We start from the raw sequence: 12,643 nt of genomic DNA on the forward strand, positions 1-12,643 counted from the left end.
TTTTTTACCTGATTTTTCTCTATCAGAGCAATATAACAAATTATATATTAAATAAAAAGAAATAATTTCGAGTTTCCATAAATTAAAAACTAAAAAAATTCCTTCACGCATTGGGCCATTTCATCCCAAGGTCTCCCTCCCTCCCACCTTTGCCAGCCTACGAAGCCACTTTAAACCTTGAATTCGCTAGCGATCTGTCGACAGATTTTCAGTTAAAAGATTTGTCGATTTTTAGGCTATATGATTTACATGGAGATTTGTGCTAACTAATACCATAGATAAAAAACACAAGTGCGTGCATAGCGCGCGGGGATCGACTCGAAGACCTCTAGCTGCATTAATTTCCCTGTTAACTGTACACCACGAAGCAATTAAGCAAAGTTTATATTGAAGTTATAGTGTTAGTAAACTAAAATTACAATATAAGTATACTAAAATTACATATGTAAGTTTTAGTAGATGGATTGATAATATTTTTTTATGCACTAAAAAATATCTAGTAGATATCACACTATACATGAGCAGATGAGCTCTCAAGGATTACTAATTTTGATAAGAAAACGAGAGTGATTGCCTCATTAATGAATTAACGTTGGAAGCCCATCCATACTATGGATTAGTAGATGCGGGACCTCTGCAGTGCTGTACACGTGCCATCCATCTATCCAAAGGTACAAAATCTGCCTTTAACCCTACTTTCCCTTTGGCGGCCCAAGCGGCTTGGCCGCTCAGTCTACGAAGCAGCCTCCGATAGGTGCGCCACCTGTCAGAGGCGTCTTTCTCCTCTAGCCGCCATCTGGGCCACCTAGTATAAAGGCTAGCCTTTGGGCCACCTCTTTCCATATTTGTTTTAGTCACTCGAAAATCAAGCTCGTCAAACCGTCATGGTACTGTTTCAAAATTCTTAAAAATATTCGGGTTACAAGTTTATTAGCAAAAATATAGATGGATCTCGCACAACTATTACGCGAGACCACGGTCTCGCATAATGAAACAACGCGACCGAACGGTCTCGCACAATAAAATAGCGATACCGAACAGTATCGCACAAGGAAACAGTAAAAATATAGATCTATCTCGTATAACCATTATGCGATACCGTGGTCTTACATAATGAAACAGCGCGACCGAACGGTCTCGTACAATAAAATAGCAATACCGAACAGTATCACACAATGAAACAGCGATACCGAATGTCTTGTCCAAAGTTAGTGATTGATTACCACAATTAGTTATTATTTAATGATAATTGATGATTGATTAGTTGCTAATCAATGTGATTAAGACATTAATCATTGGGTGTGTGGCAGCTATGCCGTGCGAGACCGTACGCTCTTGCGCCACCCCCTCGCGAAACCATGTCGCATCGTCACCCTACGTCATTCTCGCGCAGTGGGTATGCGATACCGTATCGATTTTGTACTCTCAACTAGCGACGATGGTATATTTATACCAGAAAATTTGTATCCTAAATATTTTTAAGAAAACAGTATATTTTCAAATTTAATTCTTGCTCCGGCCACAAATTGTTGACCAGGACATGACAAGCCTCAGTGAACCTGCCAGTTGGCTAGCTGTATTTTTCGGCATGTTATGTACATCATCACTAACCCTGAAGACCACCAGAACACTGCCAGAATAATTGCCAGAATAAGTGTGGGTATTCTAGATCTTTTACTTTGTACTGGTATGTGTAGCATGCGTAAAAAATAAATTTATCTTAGGAGAGATTTAGGACCTGTTTGGCACAGCTCCAGCTCCAACTCCACCCCTCCTGGAGCTGGAGCTCAGCCAAACAGTTTCAGCTCCATCAAAACTGGGAGTGGAGTTGGGTGGAGCTCTCTCACAAAATGTACTAGAGTTGTGGAGCTGGGTTTAGGCAGCTCCACAACTCCACTCCAGACTCAACTCCTGGAGTTATATTTAGGAGTTGGAGCTGTACCAAACAGGCCCTTAGTATTAACTAATTAACTGAGATTGTAGGTCAAGATTTTGTTTTTCATCACCACTATAAAGGTAGCCCGCGCATATCCGCGGGCATCTTATTTAAATTTGTTAGAAATTTTATTAGGAATGTTTATTTTTTTGCGGGAATAGAGATGATTAGAAATGTTTATGATTACTCTATTGTAAACATGTTTAATTTTTTAATAATTTGTTTGGTGTTCCTTTGAATGCTAGCAACCATCACACTACGTATAAATTATAAACTAAAATTACTTAAAACCATGCAGTTTTGGTTTTATAAGAGAAAAAATCTAAATGGAACTATACATCATTTGTACATAATGCGTTTCTTTTTTTTAATATTTACATATATTATTTTTTTCATTTTCTAAACTCTGAGTAACAATTTTTTTACTATACGTGTTTTTATGGATTTTAGGATATATTAATTTGAAGATATTTTCTATTAAAAATATGGCTAATACAACTATATCATATGATTGAATGAGGTGAATATGTTGAAATATTGATTTAGTTGTAAGTATATAGTATTGCAATATGAAACTACAGTTTAGCGGTAAATGCTTTTCTCAATCAGAAAATATATTAGAAAATGAGACTTTTATCACTCCCAAGTTTTAGTCTAGGGTTGTATACTTCGAACTGAAATTATGTTAGATTTTTTTTCCAACATTGTTGGTGGTATGTCACGAGACCCTTCGACCAGACCTGCCAAAACCATACAACCAGCTAGGGTTTAGGCTCAAGGCGTCAAGCTTATCAGGGCAAAGCTCCATGGCAAAGACTATGCGGCGAAGACGGCAAAGGATGAAGCCTCATGGCGAAGACCGTGCATCCTGGGCGAAGGTCAAAGGGCGAAGGGTATACGCCGAAGGAGGATGACTTCGCCATATCGAGGCCAGCACCGGGAAGGCCCAAGGTGTCATCCAAGCCGCTTCGGCCCATTGGCCATTAGGCCAGCGATCGCCGATTTGGCCCATTAGAGGCCCATGCACCTCAATTACACTGTATGCCCATGTAAATGTCCCTTTCATAAGAGCAACCATGTAAATTCCCCTGTAAAACCTAAACCCAAATAGGGGGGGCTTGTAATAGGGTTATAAATAGACCCCTAGGGCCATGTAAATGGGGGATTTTGGAAGAAAAATTCTCAGTTTAATACATTTTTACTGCTTTCCAACCACTGTTGAGTAACCACGTCCTTCGACGTATGCAGTTGTCATTTCGACAATAGCTGGCGCCGACGTTGGGGACCTCCGAGCGAAACCACTGAGAGTAAATGGCACCGAAGAGGGTCGTGAAGGAGAAGGTTGCAAAGCGAATGGGGAGTGAAGCAGGAGAGGAGATGGCCGCCGAAGAGGGAGCCGAGCCTTCGGCGCCATCGTTGAAACTGGGGGAGCACCGTCGGCTTCGGCACCTGCGCCGCAACCGCCACCTTCAGCTCTTGCCACTTCGTCAGGGCTGGTGCCAAACACGGTCGACGCGGCGAAGGCAGCTACGGCAGCAAGGGCGCTCCAGATCAGGGCAGAGATCCTTTCGACGAGCCAGCTGCTGGTGCCCCAAGCCGCTTCGTCACAGCTGGCAACAGCTTCGACCGCGCTTGCCGCTACGCAAGTCAACCCCAGCCTCGAAGCACAAGCCGAAGCCGACATGGAGGCCATGCGCCAAAACATGACCCGACTCCAAGACATGCTTCGCCAGATGCAAGAACAACATCAAGCGTACGAGACAGCACGGCAAGCCAAGGTCACTTCGGCCCCAATCCTCCGGTATTCGGCAGGCTACATTCCACCCCAAGCCTAACCGCAAGCATCAACTCAGGCCCTTCCGCCACAAGCCATACAAGCGCCAGTGTACTTCGCTGGGCAGCCTTCGGCCGCAACGGTACACCCGACCCCTCATGTACAACCGCAGTTCGGCCGGTCGTTGCCAAAGTACACCCTGGCCAAATGTCACAAGCAATGGCGGAAGGGGCCTCGGCTTTGCAGGCACAGCTTCAAGCTTTCCTTTAGCAACTCAACCAACCCCACAATATCTCAAGTACAGGCTCTTCGGCCCGACCAGAGGGGAACACAAGTCAAGGTGCACCCAGTTGGCAGATGTCGAACCAGCCTGGTCCGGGGGCTTCGCCTTGGAGTCAAGGACCGCAGTTCGACTCCAGCAATGCTGCTCAAGCACCAACCATTTAACCACAGGCACCGACACCAAGCTTTGGAACAAACCAGGCGTCGAACCAGGCCGCCATGGCTTGGACCCAGCCTTCGTTCGATCTATCCATGGCGGCACCCCAGGCATCGCTGTTCGTGGCCGGAGTGCCGAACACTGTGGTGCAACCACACATGCAAGCCATGACTTCACCCTTCGCCACGCCATATCCACAGACAAACGGGCCTTCGCAGCAAGGTGTCGTGGGCAAAGCGGGGGGCAAAAAAGGGCTGCCGCTGAGTGGGGGAAGCAAGATCCGTCCAATACCACCCTAGTTCAAGTTCCCACCTGTCCCGCGATACTCGGGCAAAACGGACCCAAAAAAGTTTTTGTCCATCTACGAGTCCGCGATCGAAGCCGCTCACGGCGATGAAAACACCAAGGCAAAGGTAATCCATCTCGCTTTAGATGGCATCACCCGTTCTTGGTATTTCAATTTACCAGCTAATAGCATTTACTCATGGGAGCAATTGCGCGACATCTTTGTCCCTAACTTTCGAGGCACTTATGAGGAGCCGAAGATGCAGCAGCATCTACTCGGCATTCGCCAGAGGCCGGGGGAATCAATAAGAGAATACATGCGTCGTTTCTCGCAAGCCCGATGCCAAGTTCAAGATATAACCGAAGCGTCTGTCATCAACGCCGCTTCGGCCGGGCTGCTCGGAGGTGAACTCACAAGGAAAATCACCAACAAGGAGCCGCAGACACTCGAGCACCTGCTTCGCATCATCGACGGGTACGCAAGAGGCGAAGAGGATTCCAAGCGACGGCAAGCAATCTAAGCCGAGTACGATAAAGCCTCCATCACCACAGCCCAAGCCCAAGTACAAGCACAGGTCGCCGAACCGGCTCCTCTCACCGTTCGCCAACCTCAGCTGGCAAACCAAGGACAGCCGCCAAGGCCAAGTCAAGCTCCCATGACTTGGAGGAAATTCAGAAATGACCGCACGGGCAAGGCTGTGATGGCTATCGAAGAGGTCCAAGCCCTCCGCAAGGAGTTCGACGCTCAGCAAGCAGTCAGCAATCAGCAGCCTGTTCGCAAGAAGGTCAGGAAGGACCTCTATTGCGCATTCCACGGGCGATCCTCGCACACTACCGAGTAATGCTGAAACATCCGGCAGCGTGGCAACGCTCAAGACCCAAGGCTGCAGCAAGGGGCAGCTGTCGAAGCACCTCGCGAAGCCGCCCAAGAACAAGCACCCCCAGTCGAACAGCGCCAGGACATCCAGCTCGGAGTAATTCAAGTGATTACAAGGGCCGATCCACCAGTTCAACAGTCGAAGCGGCAGAAGAAGATGCAGCTGCGAACGGTGCACAACATCACCGCGGCAGGCCAAGGGGCTCTGAGGTACTTGAACTAGCATATCTCTTTTGGGCCAGAAGACGCCGAAGGGGTGCTATTCCCACATCAAGACCCCTTGGTGATCTCGGTCGAAGTAGCTGGCTTCGAAGTTCGGCGAATTTTGGTTGACGGGGGAAGCTCGACCGATGTCATCTTTGCTGAAGCATATGCCAAAATGGGGTTGCCAACCCTAGCCCTCACCTAGGCACCAGCCTCGCTTCGTGGTTTTGGCGGTAGAGAAGTTCAAGTTTTGGGCCAAGTACAACTGGTGGTAGCTTTCGGCACAAGTGAAAACAGGCGCGTAGAGCAAATACTGTTCGATGTCGTCGACATCCCATACAACTACAATGCCATCTTCGGCCGCGCAATCTTGAACAAGTTCGAAGCCATCTCCCACCACAACTACCTCAAGCTCAAGATGCCGGGCCCAACTGGCGTGATCGTCGTCAAGGGGCTTCAACCTTCGACCGCATCAAAGGGCGATTTGGCCGCAATAAATAGGTAGTGCACAATGTCGAGGCCGAACCACATGACCATGCTAAACGAATGCCGAAGTCCGCCCCTCATGGCAAGGTGATCAAGATGCAAGTCGATGACGCCGATCCCACGAATTTTTCCAGCTAGGGGGTGATCTAGGCGAAGAGGAAGCCAAGAATATCCTGGAGGTGCTCAAGAAGAACATTGACATCTTCACCTGGAGCCCCGACGAAGTGGGAGGTGTTTCGACGAACTTCATCATGCATCATCTGGCGGTCAAGCCGGATGCCAAGCCAAGGGAACAGAAGCTGCACAAAATGTCCACCGATCACCAAGAGGCAGCAAAGCCCGAAGTGTAGAAGCTGCTCAAGGCTGGGGTGATCTAAGAGATCGACCACCCAGAGTGGTTGGCGAACCCATTTTTGGTGAGGAAGTCAAATGGCAAGTGGCGCATGTGCATTGACTTCACAGACCTCAACAAGGTGTGCCCGAAAGATGATTTCCCCCTGCCGCGGATCGACCAGCTTGTCGACTCGACAGCTGACTGCGAACTCATGAGCTTTTTGGATGCGTACTCCGGCTATCACCGGATCCACATGAATCCGGCCGACATCCCAAGACAGCCTTCATCACGCTGTTCGACACGTTCTGCCACCTCAGAATGCCTTTCAGCCTGAGGAACGCTGGAGCAACATTCGCCAGGTTGGTGTATAAGGTCGTTTACAAACAGTTGGGGCGAAATGTGGAGGCCTATGTTGACGATATCATCGTAACAAGCCGCAAGGCTTTCGACCATGCGTCTGACTTGTAGGAGACCTTCGACAACTTGCGTGCGGCTGGTATGAAACAAAACCCTGAGAAGTGTGTTTTCGGTGTTCGCGCGGGCAAGCTGTTGGGCTTTCTTGTTTCTGAAAGGGGTATCGAGGCGAACCCCGAGAAAATCGATGCCATTCAGCAAATGAAGCCTCTGTCGAGCGTACGCGAAGTACAAAAGCTCACAGGCTGAATTGCGGCGCTTAGTCGATTTCTCTCGAAGGCAGCCGAAAGAGGTTTGCCCTTCTTCGAGACCCTTCGAGGCACGGGAAAATTTAGCTGGACACCCGAATGCCAAGTAGCGTTCGACTAGCTAAAGCAGTATCTGCAAAGCCCACCTGCCCTGGTCAGTCCAGCGCCGAGAAGCGAACTGCTGCTTTATCTAGCAGCTTCGCCGGTGGCGGTCAGTGCAGCTCTCGTTCAAGAGACGGAGCCAGGCCAGAAACCAGTGTATTTCATCTCCGAAGCGTTACAAGGGGCGAAGACAAGATACATCGAAATGGAGAAGATTGCCTACGCCCTAGTGATGGCTTCGCGAAAGCTTAAGCACTACTTTCAGGCCCGCAAAGTTACTGTGCCATCGCAGTATCCTTTGGGCGAAGTGCTACGGGGCAAAGAAATCACTGGCCGACTCAGCAAGTGGGCGGCGGAATTATCCCCCTTCGACCTACATTTTGTCGCCCGCACCGCCATAAAGTCCCAAGTCCTAGCTGACTTCGTGGCCGAATGGACACTGGCATTCGCCCCTGAACCCGAGCCCGTCGAATAGCCTTGGGTAAATGTACTCCGACGGCTCATGGTCGCACAACGGGGCAGGCGCCGCGGCAGTACTCACTTCGCCAGGGGGTGTGCTGATTCGGTATGCCGCAAGGCTGTAGTTCGACACGACCAACAACATGGCAGAATACGAAGCTGTACTATTAGGCCTAAGAAAGGCGAAAGCATTTGGGGTTCGGCGCTTGCTCATCCGAACGGACTCCAAGCTGGTGGCAAGTCATGTTGACAAGTCCTTCGAGGCAAAAGAAGAAGGAATGAAGAGATATCTGGAAGCAGTTCGGTCTATGGAAAAGTGCTTCACCGGCATAACGGTCGAACACTTACCTAGAGGCCAGAATGAGGAAGCAGATACCCTGGCAAAATCTGCAGTCTGTGGAGGCCCGCATTCATCAGGCATCTTTTTTGAAGTCTTGTACGCACCAAGTGTGCCCACAGAAAGCCTGGACATCATGGCAATCGACCAGGCAAAGCTGGGCGAAGACCCAGAAGATTGGCGAACCCCATTCGTCAAGTGTCACGTCCTGATAAATTCATCCCGAAATTAAAAATCATTCTCTAAAAGGAATAATAGAATTAATTAAAATTCGAAAAGAAATTGGCAAACACTAAAATACGTACAAGAAAAATTCGAATGTGGCCCGGAGAATTTTTGTTAAATTCTCCTTGGTCTAAAAGGAGCCCTCAAATTTTAGTAGAATTTTCAGAGCACAAATAATAATTAAGAAGAAATAAACAAAGTTGAAAAGGTGTTATAAAAAGAAAAAAAAACCCTAAAAGTCCTTTTTCCCCCCCTTCCCCTCTTGGGCCGGCTCGGCCCAGCTCCCTCCCTCTCTCTCCTCTCCCCCGCGGCCCATCGGCCTTCCCCCGCGCGCGCGCCGCTGACGGGCGGGCCCGCCCGCCACCCTCGCTGACGGGTGGGGCCCACCCGTCATCCCCTACCTCGCGCCGCACCCGCCGCCTCGCCCGTGCCCTAGCGCCGCCGCCGCCGCGGATTCCGCCGCATCCCGCCGTCCCCGCGCGCATTAAAGAGGGGGAAATCACTCCCCGTGATTCCCTCCCTCTTTCCCCCCACTTTTCCCTCTCTCTCTCCCTCGGATTCGTTTGGAAACCCTCCTGCAAACCTCGCCGGCGTCATTGATGGAGCCCGAGATCGCCGCGCCGGTTTCCTTCCCCTCCGGCCGCCCTCTCCCCCTCCCAACGCTATATAAACGCTCCCCGTGCCTCCCTCCTCCGTTTCCGCCGCTCGCCGCCCTCTCTCTCCGCCGGAATCGAGCTCGCGCCGTCGCTCTCTCTCTCCGCCGTCGCCGCCAAGCTCCGGTCTGCCGCCGTCGTCGCCCCGGACCACCTTCCCCCTCGGCGCCGCCTCCTTCGGCTTCGCCGTGTCCTCGCCGACCTCGTCCACCCCTCCGTTTCGGTCGCCGATCGCCGGAACGCCGCCGTCCTCGTCTACCCGAGCGGCGCCGCCGCCTTCCTCCACTCCGGTCGCCGTTTCCGTCGTCGTCGTCGACCCGGGGTGAGCCGTGGACCGCCGATTCGCTTCCCCCTTCCCTCCCCTCTCTCGGCCGCCGCTCCGCCGTGCCTATGGCCGCCGCCGGCGACCATAGGGGCGCGGGCGCGCTGCCTCCCGTCGGCCGTGCCGGCGAGGCCGCCTTCGGGCGCGCCCCGCGGCTGCCATGTGGGGCCCGGCCGTCAGCCGCCCGCGCCCCCGGGTGCGGCTAACGCGTGGGACCCACGGCGCCGGCCGGCGCAAGCCGCGTGCACCCGGTCCACCGTGGACCGTGAGGCTGCCGCGTGGGCCCCACTCCCGTGGACCCGGTCCGCGCGCCCCTCCCCTCGGCTGACGCAATAAATCCGATTTTAAATTAAAATTTAAATGAAGAAATTCGTAAATATCCATTTAAAGAGCATATAAACTTCAAATGGCCATATCTTGGCCATTTGAACTCGGAATTGGACCGTTCAAGTCTCTAATTTTTCCTTAAGAAGTCAAGAACCCATTTTTGTGCTTTGTTTCTGCTTGTTATATGGAGTTTAGTAGAGTAAAAGCCTTTTCTTTTCCGTTGGTCGTGTAGACGCTGCGGCTTCGGAAGATCCGCTCTTCGTGGAGGTTGAAGCCGACGTTTGGGAAAGCGAGCAAGGCAAGTCACATCATCCTTGAGCATATTGAATCCCAGTTTATAAAATTATTTTAATTTAAATTAATGCATTATCGCTTTATTTAAATTCCCGCGTTATCACTGTTTTATTTAGCCATGCCTATTTACCTTTGTTATGACCTTATTATTGTTGTTATTGTTATTATTACCTTGTTCACCCTAGGATAAATAAAACCCCAACTAGTGGGTATTCTATTCATGGTTCCACTAGTATGAATTTAGGTAGATGCTTCGCTGATTAATTAGGCAACATTAGGTGGTTTTATAACTTTAGACTTTGGGAATTCTCATATCATCTGGACAGTATGGAATGGTTGGCTTATGTTGGAATTGGACACACACCTCCCCCTCTATTCAAAACCCCCATAATGGTTTTAGGCTGGGCTCGAGGTGCGTGGTTGGGTTTGGTTAGTCGTACCTCGGGTACTATAAGGATTAAGCTCGGGCCTCTGTTGCAAAGCACTACCGTACTTCCACATGTCTAGTGGGTAAGGCTTAATTTGTGGCTCAGTCTGGTTATAAACAAAAGTACACGGATGGAGATGGATGAAGTCGGGGGTCGATGGACATTCTCCAGGGCAAATGAAGGCTACACGAGCTGCGGCCCGGTAGTCGAGATGTCATGGCACAGGGCCGGTGTCCTGCTGCTAGGGGGCTCAATCCTGCCTGCCTGTCCCGGGGGTTCCGGCCGTAGGTGGGGTTGGGTCGGTACTCTTGTCTATGGCTAGGATGGGTTGGAAACTATGTCACGTCTTCCGTCCGTATACCGTGGTGGTATGTGGCACGTGGTTACACGTGAGGAAGATGTGTCTTGTGGGTAAAGATGTACACCTCTGATCAGAGTATAATCTATTCGAATAGCCGCGCCCTCGGTTATGGGCAAGCCGAGCAATGTACCCAAGTCAGTGTTTCAAATTCTTAAAATTTGCTTAACAACTAAAATGTGGAATGGTTGGCCTGGGTTGGCTTGGGACGAGCTGGGACCCAGGGTCGGGTTGCCAGTTCGGTCTGAATCATCGTAGGCCTTGGGTTAAGGCAGGTTCGTGAGGGTTCACGGCCTTGATTAATAACACTGTGTAACTCTAGGATCGTCTTATAAAATGGCTTTGGGCAACTAAGTGACTTTTAAATGCTGTTTTCTGCAAAGCTTAACCCCTATATTATTACCCCTTGTACCCCCTTGCATTAATCATGCATCTGCCGGTGTGGCTTGCTGAGTACTGTGGTTGTACTCATTCTTGCTCAATCTTTTCCCCCTTCAGTAAGAGAAGCTTTGGAGAAGAAGTCTTAGGTTGAGTCCTGGCTTATACCCCAGTTGAGCGCCTGTGAAGATGGAGCCGTAGGCCCGCTAGTCCGCTGCTGTTTATTTTTGATTGTTAGGCCTTAAGTGCCTTTGTAATAATGTAAATATTATCGATATAATAAAGATGTGTCTTTTATATCATGTTTGTATGGTGTACCCCGGCTTTTCCTGGGACGGGGATTAATACACTAGCGTTCGGGAAAAGGCAATTTTCCCGGTCGCGACATCAAGTACCTCAAGAATTGCTAGCTCCCACAAGATGAAGCAGAAGCGAAGCGTTTACAGCTCAGAGCCACAAAATACAAGCTGGTCTCAGGGCAGCTGTATCGCTCCGGGGTGCTCCAACCCTTGCTTCGCTGCATCTCCTTTGCCGAAGGAGAAGAAATGGCGAAAGAAATACACCAAGGGCTGTGTGGTGCACACCAGGCCACAAGGACGGTTGCCTCTAAAGTGTTTCGCCTGGGGGTGTATTGGCCAACCGTGCTGAAAGTTTGTGTTGAGCAAACCAAGAGGTGCGGAAGCTGTCAGCGGCATAGCCGAAGCCAAACTGCACCCCAATACGAGCTGCAACCTATCGCGCCAGTCTGGCCTTTCGCTAGGTGGGGGATAGACATTATTGGCCCTTTTCCTATGGCACGAAATGGATACAAGTTTGCAATTGTAGCCGTTAAATACTTCTCCTGTTGGATCAAGGCCGAACCACTCGGCGCGATCACTTTGGCAACAGTATAGAAGTTTGTATGGAAAAACATTGTTTGCCGTTTTGGAGTGCCAAAAGAGTTCATCACCGACAACGGCAAACAATTCGATTCTGACAAGTTCAGAGAGATGTGCGAAGGGTTAAACCTGGAAATCAGGTTCGCTTCGGTCGCGCACCCACAGTCAAATGGGGCGGCCAAACGAACAAATGGTAAGATCCTTGAGGCGCTAAAGAAAAGGCTTGAGGGGGCAGCGAAGGGTAAATGGCCAGACGAAATGCTATCTGTTCTCTGGGCCCTTCGAACGACCCCCACAAGGCCAACCAAGTTTAGCCTGTTCATGCTTCTCTATGGCGATGAAGCAATGACCCCAACTGAGCTAGGGGCTAATTCACCAAGGTGATGTTCTCTGGAGGCGAAGATGGGCGCGAGGTGTCGCTCGAACTCCTAGAGGGGGTGAGAGTCGAAGCATTGGAACACATGCGCAAATACGCCACAAGCACTTCGGCAACTTACAACAAAAAGGTTCGACCGACAGAGCTATTGCTTAGCCATCTCGTCCTAAGGAAGAAGGCGAACCCGGTGGCGGTCGGGAAGCTTGAATTGAAGTAGGAAGGGCCATACCTCATCAAACATAGGTCCAGGATAGGCTCCTTTCGCCTAGCAACGCTGGAAGGCAAAGAGTTCGACCATTCCTGGAACGCTGCTTCCCTTAAGCGTTTCTATGTCTAGAACGGGTGGCACCCAAATCGCCAACTTGTAAAAAATGTACATACTATTGTATAGGCCTTCCGGCATCTCTCATTATGTAAGCCTTTCGGCACAAAAATACAAAAAAAAAGAGGAAAATGAAAAAAGGAAAAAGAAACTGGATGTAGGGCTATTATCCACCTTGGAGGCCCGA

The 12,643-nt window shown here is 50.1% G+C and overlaps 1 pseudogene; it reads left to right on the forward strand.

Annotated features, from left to right (window-relative positions):
- The first annotated feature begins 11,869 nt into the window (after positions 1-11,869).
- LOC136354777 (uncharacterized) lies at positions 11,870-12,351 on the forward strand (annotated as a pseudogene).
- The last annotated feature ends 292 nt before the right edge of the window (positions 12,352-12,643 follow it).

Source organism: Oryza sativa, chromosome 12 (assembly GCF_034140825.1).
Source record: "Oryza sativa Japonica Group chromosome 12, ASM3414082v1".
NCBI lineage: Eukaryota > Viridiplantae > Streptophyta > Magnoliopsida > Poales > Poaceae > Oryza > Oryza sativa.